The 21090-nt window shown below is 39.1% G+C and overlaps 1 protein-coding gene across 2 annotated transcripts in view; it reads right to left on the bottom strand.

Annotated features, from left to right (window-relative positions):
- Pi4ka (phosphatidylinositol 4-kinase alpha) overlaps nt 1-21084 on the bottom strand; it is a 149265-nt gene extending 128181 nt beyond the window's left edge. The window contains exon 1 of one of the 2 annotated variants that reach the window (XM_033758643.1): nt 20977-21084. The gene's annotated coding sequence lies outside the window, so the exon portion shown is untranslated. The remainder of the gene's footprint in view (nt 1-20976) is intronic. The other variant, XM_033758640.1, reaches the window with a different exon arrangement.
- Between the last annotated feature and the right edge of the window lie 6 nt (nt 21085-21090).

The raw sequence follows: 21090 nt of genomic DNA, 5'->3' as shown, positions 1-21090 counted from the left end.
AAAAAAAAAAAAAAAAAAAAAAAAAAAAAAAAAAAAAAAAAAAAAAATTACTCTGAAGGTTGAACCTGCAGTTTCAAAATGTAAAAGGGAAGCCAACAATGATGGTGCACTCCTGTAATCCCAGCACTGAGGAGGCTGAGACAGGAGTATCACTGCAAGTTCAAGGCCAGCCTAAGTTATATAGTGAGTTCAAGGCCAGCCTTCAAACTACATAGTGAGATCCTGTCTTAAAAAAACCAAAAAATGAAATGAATGAATAAATAAATAAATAAAGTGAATGGATGACACCAAACAGAATTAACTCAGAGATACAGAAAATGAATCATTGCTGGGCATGGTAGCGCACACCTGTGATCCCAGCACTCAGGAGGGTGAGGCAGGACTGCTGTGAGATTGAGGCCAGCCTGGGCTACAAAGTTAGTTCAATATAGCATTTATAAGCAAAAATAAGCAAGCCAAATAACATAAAACTATTCATGTTATAATTTACAGTGACTGATCACAAAATAATGATCTAGTAACTGAATGAACATTCTGATCCACCTTGCAAGCAGGACAGCATTCATTCAAATTTAGGTTTAGGTTTAAATATTGCCTGATATTTATTTATACATAAAAGATAAATAGCACGTGTTTGGTAAACCAAAGTGAACATGATGTCAGGACCAAATTCACAAATATATTGAATTCAGGAATATGTTGCATTTCATGGAAACGCACATCATTATCTTCTCTAATAGAATTCTAATAGTAGACAACCTTTCTTATATTTACCTATTTTTCTTTTTCTTTTTCTTTTTTTTTTCATATTCCTCTTTCATTTTCGCCTTTCCCTTTCTGTTTATAATGGAAGCTTCTGAAAATTGCTAAAGCTCTAACTACAGGCACGGCAGAGTCCAAAACACTGAGATACCAAACACCAAAAGAGACTCAGGTACATAAAGCTGAATCTCATAAAACTGCCTTGAAAATATTTTATAGCTCTGTGTAGATAAAAAGACAAACACATAAAATAATTCCTTAGCACCCCAAAAAAAATCACAGGAAAAAAAAAAAGAATATAGCACAGAGCTTCTCTTGGTATAATTTCTGTAAAGAAATACAAGTCCATCTCATCCAGTGAAATGATGCTCAAGGATCTCTGACATCTCTAAAATGTATACAAAAGAATAAATATGGGGCTGGAAAAGGTCATACAGGCTCACCTACCAAATGTTTTAGGTAGGCCACATGTTCTTCTATCCTACTCTTACAGATTAGATAGCCAAGCCTAGATAGGTCAAGTACAAATGAGGCAAAAGGCTCTTAACTTGACTCTCTCTGTAACTTTTGGTCCTCCATACTTAATATTACCACTTCTAGTTCTTACCTTCAGTGGCTCTCCAAAAAAAGTCTCAATGCATCTCCCAGCCTGGCAAGTACTATACATTCAGGCCTCTATATATTTCACTTCTTCCCAGGCCTTTTCCATGGTTTTCATCCATCTACATCATTTCACCCAAACTGTTTTCTCTCCTATAAAAATTTTACCCATTCTTCCAAATTCCATCTCAACTGTTTCTTGCTTCTTGAACATTGTTTCAGACCCTAGCAACTTCAAGGGATCATTATATCTCTCAATGGCCCATATAGAATTTTGTACTTCTCTTGGGTTAATTATCTTGCTTATATTTTATTTTGGAATTAGTTGTGTATTTATCTTCATCTCACTGCAGATAGTATTATGTGCTTCTTATCACTGTATTCAGTGAACACTACACATTTCAGAACTTTAATGTCAAACTACTTAGTGGGACAAATCAATATTACAGACCTTTGATGAGGCAAGGAGAGAAAAGAGATAAAGGAACACTAGAATTCAGCTTCCTAATGCAGGGTTAACGATGCTGTGATACCTGTCATATAAGGAGCATAGTGATCTTCCCTTACCCATAGGGCCATGTTCCAAGATCCCAGGTGGATGACTGAAACAGAAAATACTGAACCCTATAAAAGAATGTGTTTCTCATATTAACTAAGCACTTATCACACACTGTGACCCTAACTTTTACAGTTTGGGGCAACAGCAAAGCTAACAAATTTCCATTTCCTTCTTCACAGTTTCATGGGTAGATTTGCTTCTATTGTAGCTCTTAGTAATCACAGCAGTTTTTTTTTATTTTCTTACTAAGCCAAGAATTTGAATTTTTTCATTTAAACAAAGTACAGCTTCTTTTTGGCATGTCCAAATTGCCAGCATCACTACTCTTGAGTTTTGGAGCCAATATTATCAATTACCTGAACCTAAACACTTTGATACTGAAACATTTGATCTGATAACCAAGATGGCTACTAAGTGACCAACAGGTAGGTCGCATACACAGTCTACACGAGATAAATAGATGTTTCACATCCCAGGCAGGATGGAGCAGAACAATGTGAGATTTCATCATACAAATGGGAACAGTACACAATTCAAAATTTGTTTATTTTTGGACCTTTCCACTTAATAGTTTTGGTTCAAATAGACATTTGAACAGGGCTAACTGAAACAAAGAAATGGAATACCACAGACAAAGAGAGAAAACTACATCCATAAGGTTCTGACATTCAACTGCACTGAATAAATAGCTGCTCCATCGCTGAATGGAGGGATAGAGAAAACACTCAAATGAAGTGAATGCCTCACAAGTCCTACAACCTAGTAGAAGTTTCAAAATTAATATAAATGACACAACACCTATTTTATACCACAGCCCAAAAACCAAATGATTGACGGTCTGGCACAAAGTCACAGGTTTGATGCAAAATACTCTCAAAAAACTGGGGCTCTAATGAGAAAAATATTGAAAAATTGGAATCTGGGCCCTATCAAACGTCACACACATCAGATAAGGAAAAACGAGTTCTGGTGGGTGCCATACTCTAAACAGAAACAATCATCACTCATTAAGTCTGTACCACATGCTTAAAACAACTCATTAGGCAGACACTGTTCATCATACAAATGAAGAAACACACTCTGGGAAGTCAAAGTCCTAATGCAGAATAAAGCTTTACAACATTTGCAAAGCTTTAAAATAGGATCTCACTATGTAGTTCAGGCTGGTCTTGAACTAACTATGTAGCCCAGGCTGACCTCAAACTTGAGGCAATCCTCCTGCCTCAGCCTCCAAAGGGAAATTACAGATGTATACCACCACACCAAGCTATAATCTTTTTTAAACAAACAAACAAAAAAAATAATTAAACGATTTTCAGAATTACATAATAAACTAGCAAGTGGCTGTTTTTAGGTCATTATTAATGGCCACCAAGCTCAAACTCTTCCAGAAATAGTCAGTTATGGTGGTGCATACTTTGAATCCCAGAACTTGGAAGAGTGAAGCAGGAGTATCTCTGCAAGTTCAAAGACAGCCTGGGCTACACAGTGAGTTCAAGGCCAGCATGAACTACATAGTAAAACCTTAACTCCCCCAACACACACCAAAAAAATTCCAGAAATAAACAAGGTTATTCTTTTTATTTTCTTATGGAACATGTTTATAGTACATAATGATTACATTCATTGTGGGGAATTGGTACTTACATATTGTTACCCTTCCCTTCCATCCCCATTTTGTTTTTTGACATTAGATTTCTTTTATATCTTTATCAAATTAATTATCATAAACACAGATTGACAGCCAGACTAATGGGCCAAAAATGTAAGACAATTATACTAAATCAAGGTACACTTTTAGATACATTGGTCATGCTGGACTACAATAACTTTTTCTCTCCTTTCTTTTCTCCCTATTGTCTGTCTTTTATTTTGCACTTTATTTATATATTGGGTTTCTCACATAAGAGAAATGATGGGATATTTGTGCTTGCATGTCTGATTTACTTCACCGAACATTATGGTCTCATGACACATTCATTTTCCTATAAATGACTCAAATAAATGACTTATCCTTCTTTATGGCAAGGTAGTACTCCACTACTTATAAATACATCTGCTGACAGACATACAAACCTGCTTCTGGGGCTTGGGATATAGTTCAGTGGCGCCATGCCTGCCTGGCAAGCACAAGGCTCTGGTACAAGTTCAATCCCTGGTACCAAAAATAAAAAACTCAAACAAACAATAAACCTTCTAAGATTTAGCTATTATGAATTTTGCTGGCTACAAATATAGGTATGCATGTATCTTGGTGATATGATGACTTTAACTGCCTCGAGAAGATATCCAAAAAGGGAATAGGTAGGTCAAATGGAATTTCTATTTTTAGCTTTTTGAGGAATCTCCATACTGATTTCCTTAATGGTTATATCAGTTTACACTACCACCAACAATGAAGAATTGTTCCTTTTTCACCACAGCCTCCCCAACAGTTGCTTTCTGGAGCAAGTTAGAATCTCAGTGTTGTTCTAATTTGTATTTCTCAAATGGCCAGCAATGCTGATCACATTTTCTTTTCTTCCCCCACAGTACCGGGGATCAGACTCATGACCTTGCACTTGTGAGGCAGACATGGCACCACTGAGCTAAATCCACAGCCCCTATTTTCTTGTATTTAATGGTCATTTGTTCTTCTTCATCTGAGAAATATATATTCATTTCAGATGCCCATCTTTTGACTGGATCTCTACATTTGGGGGAGTTAATTTTTTGAGTTCTTCATATACTCTAGATATCAGTCCTTTGTCTGAGAAGTAGCTGGCAAAAATTTTTTGCCCATTCTCTAAGTTGTCTCTTTACTCTATTGGCGTTTTCCTCACTGTGCAGTAGCTTCTTAATTTGAAGTGATCCCATTTGTTGATTCCTGGTATTATTTCTTGTACAGGTGGGGTTCTGTTCATAAAGTCTTTGCCTACAATGGTATCTGCAAGAGTTTTACCTATTTTGTCTTCTGGCAGATTAAGTGTTTCTGTTTTAATATTTAGATCTTTGATCCATTTTTATTTTAGTTTAGTGCATGGTGATACAGATCTAGGTTCAATCTTTAGCATGTGGATAGTCAGTTTTCCAAGTATCATTTGTTAAAGAGGCTGTCTTACTTCTAATGAAAGTATTTGGCCCCTTAGTTAAAGATAACATAGCTGAATGTGCCTGGAGTTATTCCTGTGTCTTCTACTCTGTTCCATTGATCCATAAGTCTGGTTTTTGACCCCCCATTACCATGCTGTTTTTAACACTGTAGCTTTATAGTAAAACATGCATTCTGGAATTGTGATAGCCCTGCCTTGCCCTTGTTGCTGTTTTTGCTATTCTAGGTCTCTTTTGGTAGCACTTGCAATTTAAGACAGCTTTCTCGAGTTCTGTAAGGAATGCTAATGGTATTTTGATTGGGGTTGCACCAGATCTATCTAACAGTTTTGGAAGAATAGCTATTTTGACTATGTTGGTTCTGCCTATTCAGGAACAGGAGATTTCCTTCCATTTTCTGATGTCTTCTTTGATCTCCTTTTACGAATTCTGTTGTTTTCATCATAGAGGTCTTTCACTTCCTTAGGTTAATTCCTAAGTATTTCATTTTTCTTGATGCTAATATGAAAATATTGTTTCTTTCTTGCTGAGTTTATTATTGTTGTACAGGAATGCTATTGATTTTTGAGTGCTGACTTTATATCCCGCTGCACTGTTGAATTTGGCTATTAATTCTAGGAGTCTTTCAGTGGAATTTTAGGGTTCTTCTGTGTAGAGCATCATGTCATCTGGAAATAATAATTTAACTTCTTCCTTTCCTGTTCATGTTCCATTTATTTCTCTCTCTTGTCTAATTGCTCTGGCTGATGTTTCAAAACTCTTATATTGAACAGGAGTGGTGACAGTGGATATCCTGGTCTTGCTCCTGATTTTAGAGGAAAAGCTTTCAGTTTCTCCTTTAGTATGATGTTTGGCCACTGGTTTGTCACAGATGGCTTTTATCAGACTAAGATAAAGACATTCTGTACCTATCTCCTTCAGAATTTTTATCATGAATAGATGTTAGATTTTGTCAAATACTTTCTCTGCATCTATTGAAATTATCACGATTTTCTGTCCTTGTTTCTGTTTACATATTACATATGATTTGCAAATGCTGAAACATCCCTGCACCACTAGAATGAATCCTTAAGTCATGATATATGATCTTTTTGATGATTTGCTGATTCTGTTTGCCAGTATCTTATTGAGGATTTTTTAAAAATCTATGTTCATTAAAGAGATTGGCCTGTAGTTCTCTTTTTTGGCTGAGTCCTTTTCTGATTTGGGAATCAGGGTAATGCTTGCTTCCAGGAATGATTTTGGGAGTTCCCTTCTCATTTCATCAAAGAGTTTGAGGAGTACTGGGATTAGATCTTCTCTATAGTTCTTGTAGAATTCAGCAGTGAATCTGTTTGGACCTGGGTCTTTCTTGGTTGGTAGTTTTTTTTATTCTTCACTTTCAATAACTAATATTGGATTATTCAGGATTTTTTGTATCTTCTTGATATGACTTTGGTGGTACATATGTATTCAGGAATCTATGCATTTCTCCTGAAATTTCCACTTTATAAGAATACAAGTTCTCAAGGTAGTTACCAATGATCTGCATTTAAGCAGAATCCATTGTAATTTCACCATTTCTAATTGCATGGATTAGAGTCTTTCCTTTCCTTATTTTGGTAAGATTGCCTAAGGGTTTATCTATTTTGTTTAATTTTTCAAAGAAACAACTCCATTATTTGTATTTTTCTTAAGTCTCAATTTAATTAATTTCTACTCTGGTCTTTATGATTTCCTTCCTTGTACCAGTTTTTGATTTGCATTATTCTTGCATAGCTAGGACCATGAGGTACATCATTGGATTATTTGAGTTTACTCTTTTTCTGACATGGTAATTCACTGCTACAGTCTTCTCTCTTGAGACTGTTTTCATTGTGTCCCATGGATTCTACTATTTTTTTACTGGCATTATCATTTGATTGTAGGAACTATCTAATTTCTTTAATTGCATCTATAAACCACTGATTATTTAAGAAGGTATTGCTTCATTTCCATGTGTTTGCAGTGTCTGGGGTTTCTTTTGCTACTGATTTCTAGTTTCATTGTATTATGATCTAATATGTATACAATAATTTTGATTCTTTTACACTTTCTTAAGCATGCTTTATGGGCTAGTATGTAGTTTTGTTTTTCTTTTTGTTTTTGTTTGGAGATAGTCTAATACACTTAACAGTACTAACATTCTTCTCATTGCATTATTTTCCTATTGCTGATACCCTTATTTTTGTCTTTTTGCTTAACTTCTCATCCCAAGAGGTGTAATCATTCTTTTTGACTTACTGACATTATTGGTTTTGCTGCCTCTTTCAAGGATATCTTTGAGAATCTTTTGTAATGCTGTTTTGGTGGTCATGAATTTCTTGAGGTCCTCCTTATCACGGAAATAACTTATTTCTCTGTCTGTCTATTTACTTATTTATTTGAGACAGGGTCTCCCTTTGTAGTTCAAGTGGTCTTGAACTCACTATGTAGCCCAGTCTGGCCTCAAACTTGCATTGATCCTCCTGCCTCAGCCTCCTGAGTGCTGGGATTACAGGCATACACCACCATGCCTGGCTCCCTGTCAATTTTGAAGGAACATTTTGCAGATACATAAATCAGGGTTATAAATTGTTATCTTTTAGAGCTTGAAACACTTCATTTCAAGCCTTTAACATTTGTCTTGAGAACTCTGCTCTAATTCTAATCAATTCACCTTCATATATAATTCATTGCCTTTCTCGAACAGCTTCTAAGATTTTGTACCTGTGGTGGACTTTCTGGTACACTGAATGTAATGTGGTGAGTAAAGGTTCTCTTTTGTCATGGCTATTTGGGGTTCTATATGCCTCACTTATCTCTATATCCTCACTTATTTCTCTCCTTATATTTGAGAGGTCTTCTACCATTACTTCTGTGAATAGGTGTTTTTGTGTGTGTGTTTGTCGTTTTTTGGTACCAGGGATTGAACTGAGGACCTTGAGCTTGTGAGGCAGGCAGCAGAACCACTGAACTAAATCCCTGGCCCATTATTTCTGTGAATAGGCTTTTTTTATGTCATTTGGGTCATCTTCTGATTATGCACTTAGTCTAGTTACTCTTATTAGTCTTCACTGCATCATCTAGTAGCTGTTGGTTTCATTTTTCATGTTCTCTTGTTTCCTTTAAGGTGTCTTTGAGTAGTTGGCCTTTGAAGACATCACTGTCTTCTAGTTCTGAAATTCTATCCTCACAGTGATTGCTTCTGCTACCTAGACCTTCAATACAGTTGTTAATCTTAGATTTCTGATTGAAACTTTATCATGGCTAAACTGATAATTCATGTTTTATATTATTTTGTTTAGCTCATCTAGTTTTTTCGTCTTCTAAAAACTCCTGGATCATTTTGGTTATTACTTCCATTATCTATTTAGTTATATCTTCTGTGATCCTCTTTGACCTGTTTTCTAACCCCCACTGTTATCCTTATGAGTAATTCACGTGTATGGCTTATGCTATCCTCCCACTTGATGCCCCCCAGATGAGCTTCAGGGAGTTGGGAGTTTTATGAGGCATTTTGTTGCCTTGGCTTCTCATGCTTCTATTGCTTTTTTTGTTTGTTTTGTGCTAAGGTTTGTAGACACTTACTAGTGTAAAGACTTAATTGCCAGTATAGAGATCTCTTTAGTCAATTTTCAGAGGTATATTTTGGGCATGGCTAACTATAGTCCTTTGCGTCAACCACCTTGGTTAATTTCAGAGGACAGAATGCAGTGTAACTAGCCCAACTGAGTTCTCTGGAAATGTTACAAAGGTAATTTGAGTGTTGGCTTACAGAAAAATATCAACAATTATAGGACCCTGGTAATATCAAGTAAATCAGCTACAGTATTATGTTATTACTTGTATCTAGAAGTCCCCACAAAGCTTCATGTGCTCATAGGTGGGGTTTTTGGAAGTAGCTGGATCTAGGATATATGAATATAGATTAAAGGTGTGGTAAATGGATTAGTCCACTGATTGGTTTAGCATAGTTCTGAGTATGGGTAATGGGAAACCCCAACCAAGGTGTGGGTGGCACCAATCAATAGGCTTATAATTTGAACAGAATACAAAGGGAATAAAAGGAAGGCAATCTCACTGGTTGCTTCCTCCTGCCTGCTCTGCCATGGACTGTTTCTACTCTGCAATGCCTCTCTGCCATGCCATCCTACCTGGGAACCAGCCAATTACAGACTGAAACCTCTAAAATTTGTGAGCCAAAATAAACCTTTCATCCTTTAACTTGTGTGTTTGAGTATTTTATCCCTGCAACAAGGAAGTAACTAAAACAATGTCCAAAACAAACTAGTATTGACATACTATAGGAACCAATTGTGTACCACCCTTAGCCCTAGAGAAGAAATCCACAATTATCATGTAAACATTAAGACAACACAAGTGTTGACTTACAGCTAATATGTACTAAATATGACAGCTATATCTCCACAGACAGTAGAAAATAATTCAACAGTAATTTTATAGTTAACTAAGTACAAATAATAAACTTTTATGGTTATACTAATAAAGATGTAAGGTTTGAGAAGGGGGCAATGCAAGAGAAAAACTTGAAACCTTAAATTATATGATATGAGAAGGAGGAGAGAATTAGTACCAAGGATCCTAACTGGGGAATTGAAGGATGTTTACAGAATTGGGTAAAGGTAAGAGAAAAAACTGAAGAAAAATAAAAGATAAAAGAAAAAAAATTATATGAGAAGTAAAAATAAGAGAAAAATTAAAGGGAGAAAAATTAGCAGAGAGAAGAGGAAAAGTAAAAAAAAAAAAAAGAAAAGGAGCTAAGAAGGACAAATAATAAAGGAAAATTCTTCAAACCCCAATAAAAACTTATGAACGAAAGGTGAAGAGGAGAAAAAAAAATTAAAGAAAGAAAGATTGATTCTTGCTAGAGAAGAAACCTTGACTGTTTAAAAAACAATGCATTGAAAAGATGAAAAATTAAATAAAGGTGTATCATCTGGGAGTGGGGGGAGAAGGGAGGGGGAAGGGAAGGGAAACCCAAAAGACAATGAGCATACTCATGCAAAAAAGAAAAATTTTCTCTATGATTTTGAATGTGTGGTTTTCTCCTGGGATCTACAATTTGGGGGCTGTATCCAAGTCAAGACATGTTCCTGCTCACCCTGATAGATAATAAAGGCAGTCAGACTCCTGATCTGTACTGGATGCAGGTACCAGCAGGCAGTAGGAGTATAGTAAAGGCACCAATTCTGTAACTTTCAAAATCCAGAGCAACTTAGGTTGAGCCAGGCCTCTGGCCATGGAGGCAGGCCTGCGTCCTTTAGCCCAAACCCTAAGAGTTTCTCTTTCCAGCTTGACCATGAGTCCCTGACCACAGCTATCTCCTATAGCTGTCTCTCACCCAGTCTCTATGGGGAATGTAACAATGGGATCCCGGAAGTGAAGCCACCCTGTGGATCCTCTGAGTCCTGGGGTCAATCAAATCTTTTCCCAGAACAGCTGGCATCCAACCAACCACACTTTCCAGGGATATATGGTATGCACTTGGACTGGAGTCACTCACCAACTGTTTTCTATTGAAGGACTCATGTGGGAGCAAAATCCTGCGCTCTCCCTGCTGCTCACACCACCTGACATCAGTTCCACCACCACATTTCTCCATGAAGCCTTCTAGAGTCCTTAATTTTCACTGTGTCTTTGTAGATTAGGTCTCCCTTTCGTGCAAGCCATGAGCCAGAAGTCAAGGGAGAAGGGGCAGACTGTTCCTTCTCTCTTCCATATTGTGTTCCGTCTCTTCAATTTCTCTATAGTTTTTAATTTTCTTGTCAGATCTTTCCTGGTTCACAGTGAGCTTGTTCTTTTCTTTTTCTCTCCCCGCCCCAAGTTGTTATTTTCTAGTGTCGGCATTGCAAATCTCAGAGGCTGAGGTGGTGTTTCTTGCTGCTTCACCATTTTCCCTGAAGTCTTAAACAAGGTTATTCTTTTTTTTGCTTTATTTTGTTTCTTGAGACACAGTCTCACTTTGTTGTGTAGGCTGGTCATAAACTCACTATGGACCCCAGGTTGGCCTTCAACTCACAGTGATCCTCCTGCCTCAGCCTCCCAAGTGCTGGGATTGCAAGTGTGAGCCACCACACCTGGCAAGGTTATTCTTATTTACAAAAAGGATCTACTTTTCTTCCCACTTGAGGTCAATAAACCAACTGATCAAAGGAAGGCAACAGGTATACCCTACCTACACTTTGATAAGAATTCATGACAATACATTAACTCCAGACAGATATCTCAATTAAATGGATTTTCACTGCCAACATAAGGAAATGATAAGCCAAGGAGAAAATAAGATGCCCCTGGTAAGTCTAGATGACTGAACAGAAAACTGTAGATAAAAATCAACCATAATAGAGTACCTAGGTAACATATACAGTCAAAATAAAGCCATGTAATAAAAGCCACAAAAGCTGGCTGATTAAAATTTTAAGAGTACAACTTTGGTTATTAGAAACCTCTGTGAAAAGCCTTTCTGAAGAAACAAAATTCCCTGAGAACTAAAAGCTAAGAAGCTTTAAGCATTAGTGGTAGGTTTTTGTAAAACCATTTTTCCTCCGGGTACTGGGGATCAAACTCAGGGCCTCGCACTTGAGAAGCAGGTGCAGCACCACTGAGCTAAACCCCTGGCCCCTTAAAACCATTTTCAATTGTCCTTCTCAAGTGTCCTGCACTCTTAGAGAACATTGAATGTAAGCTTACATTTTCTAAGTAACTCAGAAATATCATGCTAGACAAAGGTGACTGTGACATGAGAAACAGAATTAGAGATAGAGATTTAGTTAAAGGTGCTCTTTTGGTCACATGCAGATGGATGCATGACCTTCCAAACAATTAACATGGCTTTCTATGACATTCCACACAGAGCCTTACATGTGCTTTTATATACAATTAACAAGTCAAAAAAAGAGCCCCCCCCTTACTTGAGACATGCTCAAGCCTTGACAGTACAGAATGACAGATGTACACATCTGATTCCTGGTACATCTGTTTCAATAGCAATACTCCAGTAATCAGAGATATTGTATGAAGTCAAAAGATGCTGGTTTTCAGTCCAGTTCTGTCTATTCTTACATACGTGACAAAACCTACTTAAACATCTCTGCCTTGTTTTCTTCTGTAAAACACAGACAAAACGCTAAGTGTATATACAGACTGAAAAGCGTTTTTTTTTTCACTTATTAATTGTATCTTGCTTCTATCATAGAACTATGCAAAACTGCTTAGTCATCTTCCCTGAGTCTCAATTTTTTCATGTATAAAAGGATAACCACACATTTTTGGAATGTTTGCTCAAGTAATGAAATCCTGTGATCCAAGAACATTCACCTACAGCTATGAGGGAATTAACAGGATCCGATCGGGATTTATTTTCTTAGAAAAATGGACAAATACACAAAACCAATGATTTCATAACTCATCAAGCAGCAACGTACTATATTATTTGAAAGAGAGGAAACAGGGCCGGGGATTTAGCTCAGTGGTGCCTCCACCTTCCTCGCAAGTGCAAGGACACGAGTTCAATCCCTGGTACCAAAAAAAAAAAGAGAAAGAGAGGAAACAAAATTGAGTCCTACATTATCCTGGCTGTCAGCCAGAGACATATCTAGACCTCAGAACAGAGAAGGGCATCCCCAAAAGATCATGGTCATCTCACTAAACTGTGAAGCCAGAAATGGGCATAAAGGAAATCTAAGTCAGCTGGAAATTCCAAGGAAAGCAAAGCAGAAATAAATCTCCAGAAATCTGAAGCAGAGTTTAGTCCTTGATGAAAACTAAGATAAATCAAGTATGAGGTGATAGTCCATGAAGTTGGGCAAAGAAGAAACAGAATTGTGAGCTGAATGGTTCTCAAAGTTCACACAGAGCTGAGAGGAGTCTCAATTACTCTCAGAGCCCTTAAAAAGCTCAGTAGAGACTTCAGAAGGATCACACCTTAGTAATGGAGGTAAACTATGCCCACAACAAAAGCTATATTAGACTTGATTTCACCAAGTTTAAAAATTAGCTTCACTGGGCCTGGTGGAGCATGCCTGTTATCCCAGCTCTCAGGAAGCTGAAGCAGGAGGATCACTGCAAATTCTACACAGCAAGATCACCCTGTCTCAAAAAAAAAAAAACAAAAGATCTGGAGCTGGGGGTATAGCCAAATGAAGAGTACACGCTTACCTTGTGTAAGGCCCAATACCACATTAAAAAAGAGAGAGATAAAACAATTATAAATGTATATCAACCTGGGTAAAATTTCAATACGTATTAAGAGCCAGGCATGGTGGTGCACACTTGTAAACCCAGCACTTGACAGGCCAAGGCAAGAGGGTGGTCAGGAGTTTCATCCAGGCTGAGCTACACAGTGAGTTCAAAACCAGTCTGAACCCTATCTCAAAAAAATCAAAAACAAACAAATCAAAATTTAAAAAATAAAATAAAAATCTGAAGATGTGGTGTAGTACAAAGGCCCTGGGTACAATCCCTTAGTGTCACAAAAACAAATAAAAAACATTTTTAGGTAAAAAGAAGAAAGACTAAGGAAGGTTAGAAAATATTTACATTATAATGAAAAGGAAAATACAGCAAATCCTGTGGGATGTCTCTAAAGCAGCACTTACAAGGGAAATTTGTATTTTCAAATTTTAAGAAGATGCCAGGTGTAGTGGTGCATATGTGTAATCCAGCCCTAGGGAGGTGGACTCAGGAAGACTGCCAACAGTTCCAGGCCAGCCTGGACTACCCAGTGAGTTCAAAACCAGACTGAACTACCCATCTAGACCTTATCTCAAAAAACAAACAAAAAAATCAAGTTTTAGGAATCCTATAATCCTATGCGTATGTAAATTCTCTCCAAAAATCTGCCAGTCTATTTTCCTGAGTGAGATAAAACACTAGAAAAATAGTGTTTAACATTGATACTAAGTGGTTTTTATTTTTGTTTTGGAGAGGAGTTTGTTGTTACTGTTTTGCTGTTCTGGAGACTGAATTCAGGGGTTATCTCACTGAGCTATATCCCACCCCTCCCCATTCCCTTTATTTTTTGTTATTGTTGTGGGGATTAAATAAGGGTTCTTGCACTGAGCTACAGCCTCAGCCCTTTTTTGTTTTGTTTTTTGTTGTTGTTTGAGTCAAAATCTCATTAAACTGCTAAACTGGATAGATTGGGCTTGATTGGCGATCTTCCTACTTCAACCTACTAAGTGTAATTTTTTACAAATCTATTTCAAGTGACCTTAAAATATTTCCTTCTTAGTGCAAGGACCCTAGTTTGATCCCCAGTACCCCCAATAAAAATTCCTTATTATATATTAACTGTAACTGACATTTTATTTTACTTTGTTATTAATACTTTAATTCTTCTGCAATCTTCTAAAAGCTATTAAACTATTAAGTTGCTTTTAGGATAAAGTCCAAAATCATTTTTGTGACCTGCCCTCAGGCAGGTCCCTTAGTTCCCTTAACTATGACCACTACTGCTTTCTTCAAGACCATCCACTGAGACAAAATTTTTGGTACTTAAACTGAATTTGCTCTAATGCCAGGGTCTAGCATATTGCAAACAAAGACTTATTACATGAATGAATTTGCAATCTTTTGTTTTCACAATGACTTAGAGGTCCTGAATCTTGGCTTCCAGACTAGCTCTAAACCCAAAACATTCAGAAAAAGAGAATAGCTTCTATAGTGGAAACAGTTTCTCAAAACTCAATAAATAAATGCAAATTAGACATCAGAAACTTCTGCATCAACCCTGTTTTACTTGTCAGTTTACCATACAAATGAAATTAGTGTCCTCACTGACCTAGCAGTCTTCATGAAAGGCCCAGGTTTTTTTTTCCAGTATTCCAAGATATATGAAAGAAACAACTGTATTTTTTGTTTTTGATTTTTGTTTTTTATTTTGGTACCAGGGAATCAAACTCAGGGCCTTGTGCTTGTGAGGCAGGCGGCAGCACCACTGAGCTACATCCCTGGCCCAAAGCAATTGTAAAAATAAATAAATTTCAAAAATTAAAATCAGGGCCTGAGATGTAGCTCAGCGGAATAGTGCCTGCCTGGCAAGCACAAGGTCCTGAGTTCAATCCTCAGTACCAAAAAAAAAAATTAAAATCAGTAATGGGCTGGGCATGGCACTCTATGACTGTAATTCCAGCACTAGTGAGACTCACAAGTTCAAGGCCAGCCTAAGCTACACAGCAAGCTCCTGCCTCAATAAATAAATAAATAATTTAAAATCTACAATGGAAAGAACTAGAGGTAACATCTTCATGGAGCAAAAACTACAAATACAGAAATAAAATAATCCATAGTTAGGAATCAAAAATAGAACATTTTTCCCTCCCCATGGGGAAGGGGCAGAGAGAAAAGATATATGAAGTCAAAGGGAGGTGGATGTCTACAACCCAAGAAGAAAGGCCACAAAAGAAATTAGCACTACTGACACTTGATCTTGGACCACTAGACCCCAAAATTGTAAAAAAGTGTTTGTTATAGAATCCCTAGCAAACTAATATAGTTAGGATATTAGTGGCAGGAATATAGATAAGGATTTTTTCTTCTAATTTCTTCTTAAAATATGTTGAATAATCTGTGCCAACTCTCATTCATTCACCACTTGCTCTATGGATGGCTCTTTTGATATGGCCTCACAAATGAAAGGTAAAGATAGAATATCAGCTTCATAGTGCTGAAAACAAGCATGATTTTACTTCATAACAGTCCAGAACAAACTGGATATCCATGAACTGTAAAAAGCCCTCTGTTTAAGCACCTGAGCACACATTCCTCCAATCATAAGAGTTAACAAGCTCACCTTCTGAAGCACATGCTATGTCCTGCAACCACAGAGGTTTTTCCCTGTTCCTAATGCCACAGTGCCAAGCCAAGCATGGTGGCACACGCCTATAATCCCAGCTATTGGGAGGCTCAGGCAAGAGGATCACAAGTTCAAGCCCAGCCCAGGCAAATTAGTGAGACCCTGTCTCAAAATGAAAAATGTGTAGAGATGTAGCTCCATGCAAATGTCCCAGCACTGGGGGGTGGGGGGGAAGCCACATGCAATGGCAGGCTACACAGAAGGCTAAGGCAAGAAGACTGCTGAGTCTAGGAGTTCAAGACCAGCCTAGTCAAAATAACAGACCCTATCTCACAGAAAAAAAAAAAAAAATTTAGATCAATAGTTAAAGCCCCGGGTGTGGTGGCGCACGCCTGTAATCCCAGCACTCGGGAGGCTGAGGCAGGAGGATTGCTGTGAGTTCGACCCCAGCCTGGGCTACATAGTGAGTTCCAGGTCAGTCTCAACTACATAGTGAGACCTCTCAAAAAAAAAAAAAATAGTTAAGACACCCACAGAGCCTGGCACTATAACTGAAGGAAAGAGAGAAGACAATTTAGGACGTGAGGAAAGGACTGATCAAAGGCTCCTGAGAGTGAGCTGGAATGAAGGGCAAGAAATGCTGCTTACTTTGTGGTTCCTGCCAGGACAGGACTTGGGGCCGGGGGGCTCCAATGATATGACACAGGCCTGAGGAGAGGCAAGCACAGGTCACGGGGTTTCCTGACAGGAGAGAAAACCAGGCAGAGCCAGGAGGAAGATTCTTTGTGGCAGCTCAGCAACATTCTGAAGATAGGTAAGAACCAGAAAAGCAGAACAAGACCAATAGAAATTAGGGCCTGAGTCTGAAAACTGATCATATGAAGAGTCTATGATTTTTCTTTTTTTGAGACAGGGTCTTATTATGTAGTTCAAGCTGGCCTTGAACTCACTGTGTAGCCCTGGCTGGCCTGGAATTGGTGGCAATCCTCCTGCCTCAGCCTCTCAAGTGCTGGGATTACAAGCACATGCCACCACACCTGGCTTGATTCTACTGTTGAGAAGACTGACTTTATTCTTATCTGTTTTTCTCCACTATACTATATTCCTGAGGGACAGGGCATAGGACAGAGTAGAGTCCATAAGGCTTCACAATGTCCTGAGGTAGGATACAATCTTAGGGGCAAGTCTCAGGAAAGAAACTCCAGTCTTAGGAGCAGCCTAAGGAAAACATCAAAGAACACAAGTGAATCAAAGGAAAGATGTCCAAAGGTTTAGCTCTGTGAACACAGCAGGAGTCTGGTTGCCAGGCTCAGACAATGACAGCAGATGAGAGAACTTTCAAAAAGTCTTAACTTGTTGCTGATCATCTGAGCAATCAAATTAAGACTAGTATTTTTTTAAAAATTTGCCTGGCCTTGGCACATACCAATAAACAGCAATTCAATAAACATTTTCTGAATGAAAGAGTGAATGAAGTAACTAGAGAAAAACAATAAAATCTGAGTAATGATACGCTTGGTGTCACCACTTGAGATTAGAGTGGAGACTAAACTAAAAACAACTGTGGCATGTAGCGGGACAAAGGTAGGGAAGATATGTCATTAAGGTGCCTCAACCCACTAAAAGCATTTCAGGGCTGCCTGCATTAATTACCAATATCTGAGATGTCAGGTGCAGACCAGCAAACCGAGCCTTCCCCAGGTCAACCCTAACTGACTGACCTAAGCTTCTCTTAGTCCTCTGACAACTCTCTCAAAGAAAAGAGAGAAAAACAAATAAAGGGGTTCATTTTTCAACACTCACCTCCCCCTTAACTGTCCATTTTTATAAATCCAGTTGGATACTCAGAAATTTCTATACTCTTAAGAATCTCAAGAATTTTTCCTTAGGTATGCTAAAGACTTCTGCTGATTGTTTTAAAATAAGCAATGTAGGCCGGGCGTGGTGGCACACACCTGTAATCCCAGCACTCGGGAGGCTGAGGCAGGAGGATCGCTGTAAATTCAAGAACAGCCAGGGCTACATGATGAGTTCCAGGTCAGCCTTAACTACTTAGAGAGACCCTGTCTCAAAAAACCAAAATAAATAAATAAAATAAAGGAATGTAGTAAGCAGATACATATTACAGAACTAAATACACAGTAACAATAATCCCTGCCATAAGGAAGTCCCAAGATCATAGATGATGTCGGGCACAGTGGTGTATGCCTGTAATTCCAGCACTTGGGAAGCTTAGGCAGGAAGATCACTCCAAGTTTGAAGACAGCCTGAGCTACACAGTGAGTTCAAGGCCAGCCTGACCTACAAAGTGAGACCCTTTCCAAAAAAAAAATCCCAGATGAGGATGAGAGGAATTCCCATATATTTGATGGGATCGGCTGCCTATAAAAGCCTCTTCCACATATAAATTGTCTCCGTAGTTTCCAAGAATGCCCATACATGTATAGTTGTAGATGTGACTAGATTTTAATATAGTGAAAGGCCATCAGCAAGGGAAAAAGACACAGATATTATATGGAGAAACCATTTCATATGCTTATGTTTTCTCTGTCTTGTGAGGATAAACACTAACTTATTCCTTGCTGCAACAGCAAAACAATACAATCATATATATGCAATGTTTGCACCCAGAGAAGTCCAGTGAAGACTCAGCAACCAAGGCTTTTATTGAAGGCTAATCACATAGTCACCATCTGCCAAGCAACTACCAAAAAGGTGTCATGCCTGTAATCCTAGCATTCTGGAGGTTGAGGCAAGAGGATCACGAGTTCAAGGCCACCCTAGGCTACACAGCAATGTCAAAGCTACCGTACACTACATGTGAGACCCTATCTCAAACAAACAAATCCAAATTCCCAGAAGGACAGCGCGTGTTTGGCATAAATCATACAGTGTATACAAAGAGTTTAGGCACAGTGAACCACCCTTATCAGAGAATGAAGGGAACAGTTCTAAGTGCTAAATTCCCAGGTGACAGCCAAAGGCCAAACTTGCAAGCAGGCTCTTGTAAAGACAGCCACCTCGATCTGCTCTATTAACTCTTCTGCAGAGAGCACTTCCCAAAGTAAGTGGAGGCAGTGTTAATTGTAAAATATAATCTTGACAAGCCCACACTCTTAATGAGCCATATTATGAGCCCCCATAATACACTTGTATTGAAGGCAGAAGTCAAATTGAGCTCAAAATGCACTTTTAAAAGTGGGAAAGGTTACCATAGTTATGAGTTATAGGACCATCATCTTAAAGACCACCCAATTCCCTGAACTCTCTTTTCTCCCTGAACCCAACAATCAAATTTCTGGTAGGCTTGTTGCTCCTCTTACCAAGAAGAGATTGTGCTGAGTAGCCAGTATGAGTTTAATAAACTAGCACTTTGGTCCATAATACATAGGCTCATCTAAGAACACCAGTGATCTTTCCTTAGATACCCACAGACCTGCCTTTATTCATGTCACTTTGTTGATCTTCACTACATTCCTATCAAGTACTTGCTTTAATAAAAAAGGCAAAATCAGAGGATCAGAGTTGACCTGCTCATCAGATGGTTCTATCATCCAAATTCATGCTCTTTTGAGTCTATTGTACTTTTTTTGGAGGGAGGGGGGTGGGAGTTGTACCCAGAAAGCACTGAGCTACCATCACCAGCCCTCTTTTCCAATTTTGAGACAAGGTCTCGCTAAACTGTCCAAGATGGGCTTGAGCTTATAATCCTCCTGGCTCAGCCTCTGAAGCCCCTGCGTATGGTCTTTTTTTTTTTTTTTTTTTTTCGGAGATGACATCTTGCTATGTTGCCCAAGTTGGCCCTGGATTCCTGGCCTCATAGCATCCACCTGCTTCAGCTTTCTGAGTAGCTGAGACTACAGGCACATGCCACCATGTCCAGCACATACTGTTTAACTAGGAATGAGGCTGGCATCAGTCTCCCAGGACCTGCTCATCATGAGGTAATAAAATCACACTTGAGAATCTACCAAGTAAAGGACTAGGTCACTCTGTCCAAATAACAACTAAAATAGCCTTTCAGCTTCATTCATCACCAGAGCCACAAAACCACACCCAACTCCACCAGATAGGTCTGCAATCATTGCTCTTATCCTGTCAGAAAACATCCTCTTTCCAAATGCAAAAAAAGTTGAGAAAACAATCTAATCCCTTCAGTGCTAACACTGTGCTGAGTTTTCATCACACAAGCTGGTGGGTGAAGAAAGCTGACTTTACTCTTCACCCACTCTTACCTAGCACTCAGCGAAGCATTTCAGACTTCAACTCATTTCCTCAAGGACAACCACACTTTACAGACAATGAAAGAGGCTCTGAGAATTGAAGCGACTTGCCTAAGAGAATGTACATCAAGGGACAGACCAGGTACCAGAATCTGTGTTCTTTCCACCATACCAGGTACACCTTTGAGTTACCTTTCATTTCTCTCCCAAGATAAGAATGCCCCCTGCAGGAGTTTTTTGTTTGGTTTGGTTTGGTTTGGTACCGGGGATCGAACTCTAAGACAGGAAGTGGAACCGCTGAGCTAAATCCCGGACCCTCCTGCAGTTCTTTCTCTTCTGAAGCAACACCACCTCAGCTCTGCCCACTGACAGTTCACAGCTCCATCCCTGCCACTGTCCCTTCTCCAAAGACGCAACCTTTTAGCAAGTCTAATTCCTTCAAACTGGTTGAATAAAGCAGTCGGTTTACAGTTCAGAAAGCACTTTAAGACAGTGATTCATCTGCCCTACACGACAATGGGAGGAAGAGAACAAAGCACGTTATATAACAGCACCCCTATTTCACAGGACATCTCCCCAAGGTCAAGGAGTAAAAACCAGATCAAATCAAGACCAAAGGCCCAGGTTTGAAGCAGAGGTCCTTGGCTCATCTCGCTACTCCAAACAGGCGCCCAAGTTTCAGTCAACGCGCTACCGATGTCACAAGATGCCACCCCACACCCACCTACCCGCAGCGTCCCCGCCCACCCCGCTGATACCACTCCCTGCCCTCACCGACCACCACATCTCCCCAAACCTTCCCCTTAAGGGCCCCCTCTCTGCCCGCGACCCCCGACTGGGCCTCGCTCAATCCCTCTCCCCGCCTTCCCGCTCCTACGCAGGAGGCCCCGCCTCCTGTCAGCTGCGGCCGCAGCCTCCGGAGTTACCTTCTCCAAAGAGGCCGGCCTTTGCACCGCCAAGGAGCGGGCCAGTGACAGGACTGTGTTGAAATAGAAACCCCGAGAGGCGCTGGAGCCGGAACTGGAGCCGAAGCTGCTGCT

Source organism: Fukomys damarensis, unplaced genomic scaffold (assembly GCF_012274545.1).
Source record: "Fukomys damarensis isolate Sample0158 unplaced genomic scaffold, DMR_v1.0_HiC HiC_scaffold_34, whole genome shotgun sequence".
In the NCBI taxonomy this organism is placed as follows: domain Eukaryota; kingdom Metazoa; phylum Chordata; class Mammalia; order Rodentia; family Bathyergidae; genus Fukomys; species Fukomys damarensis.
The sequence above is the reverse complement of the archived record's forward strand: the minus strand, read 5'-3'. Positions and strand labels throughout refer to the sequence as shown.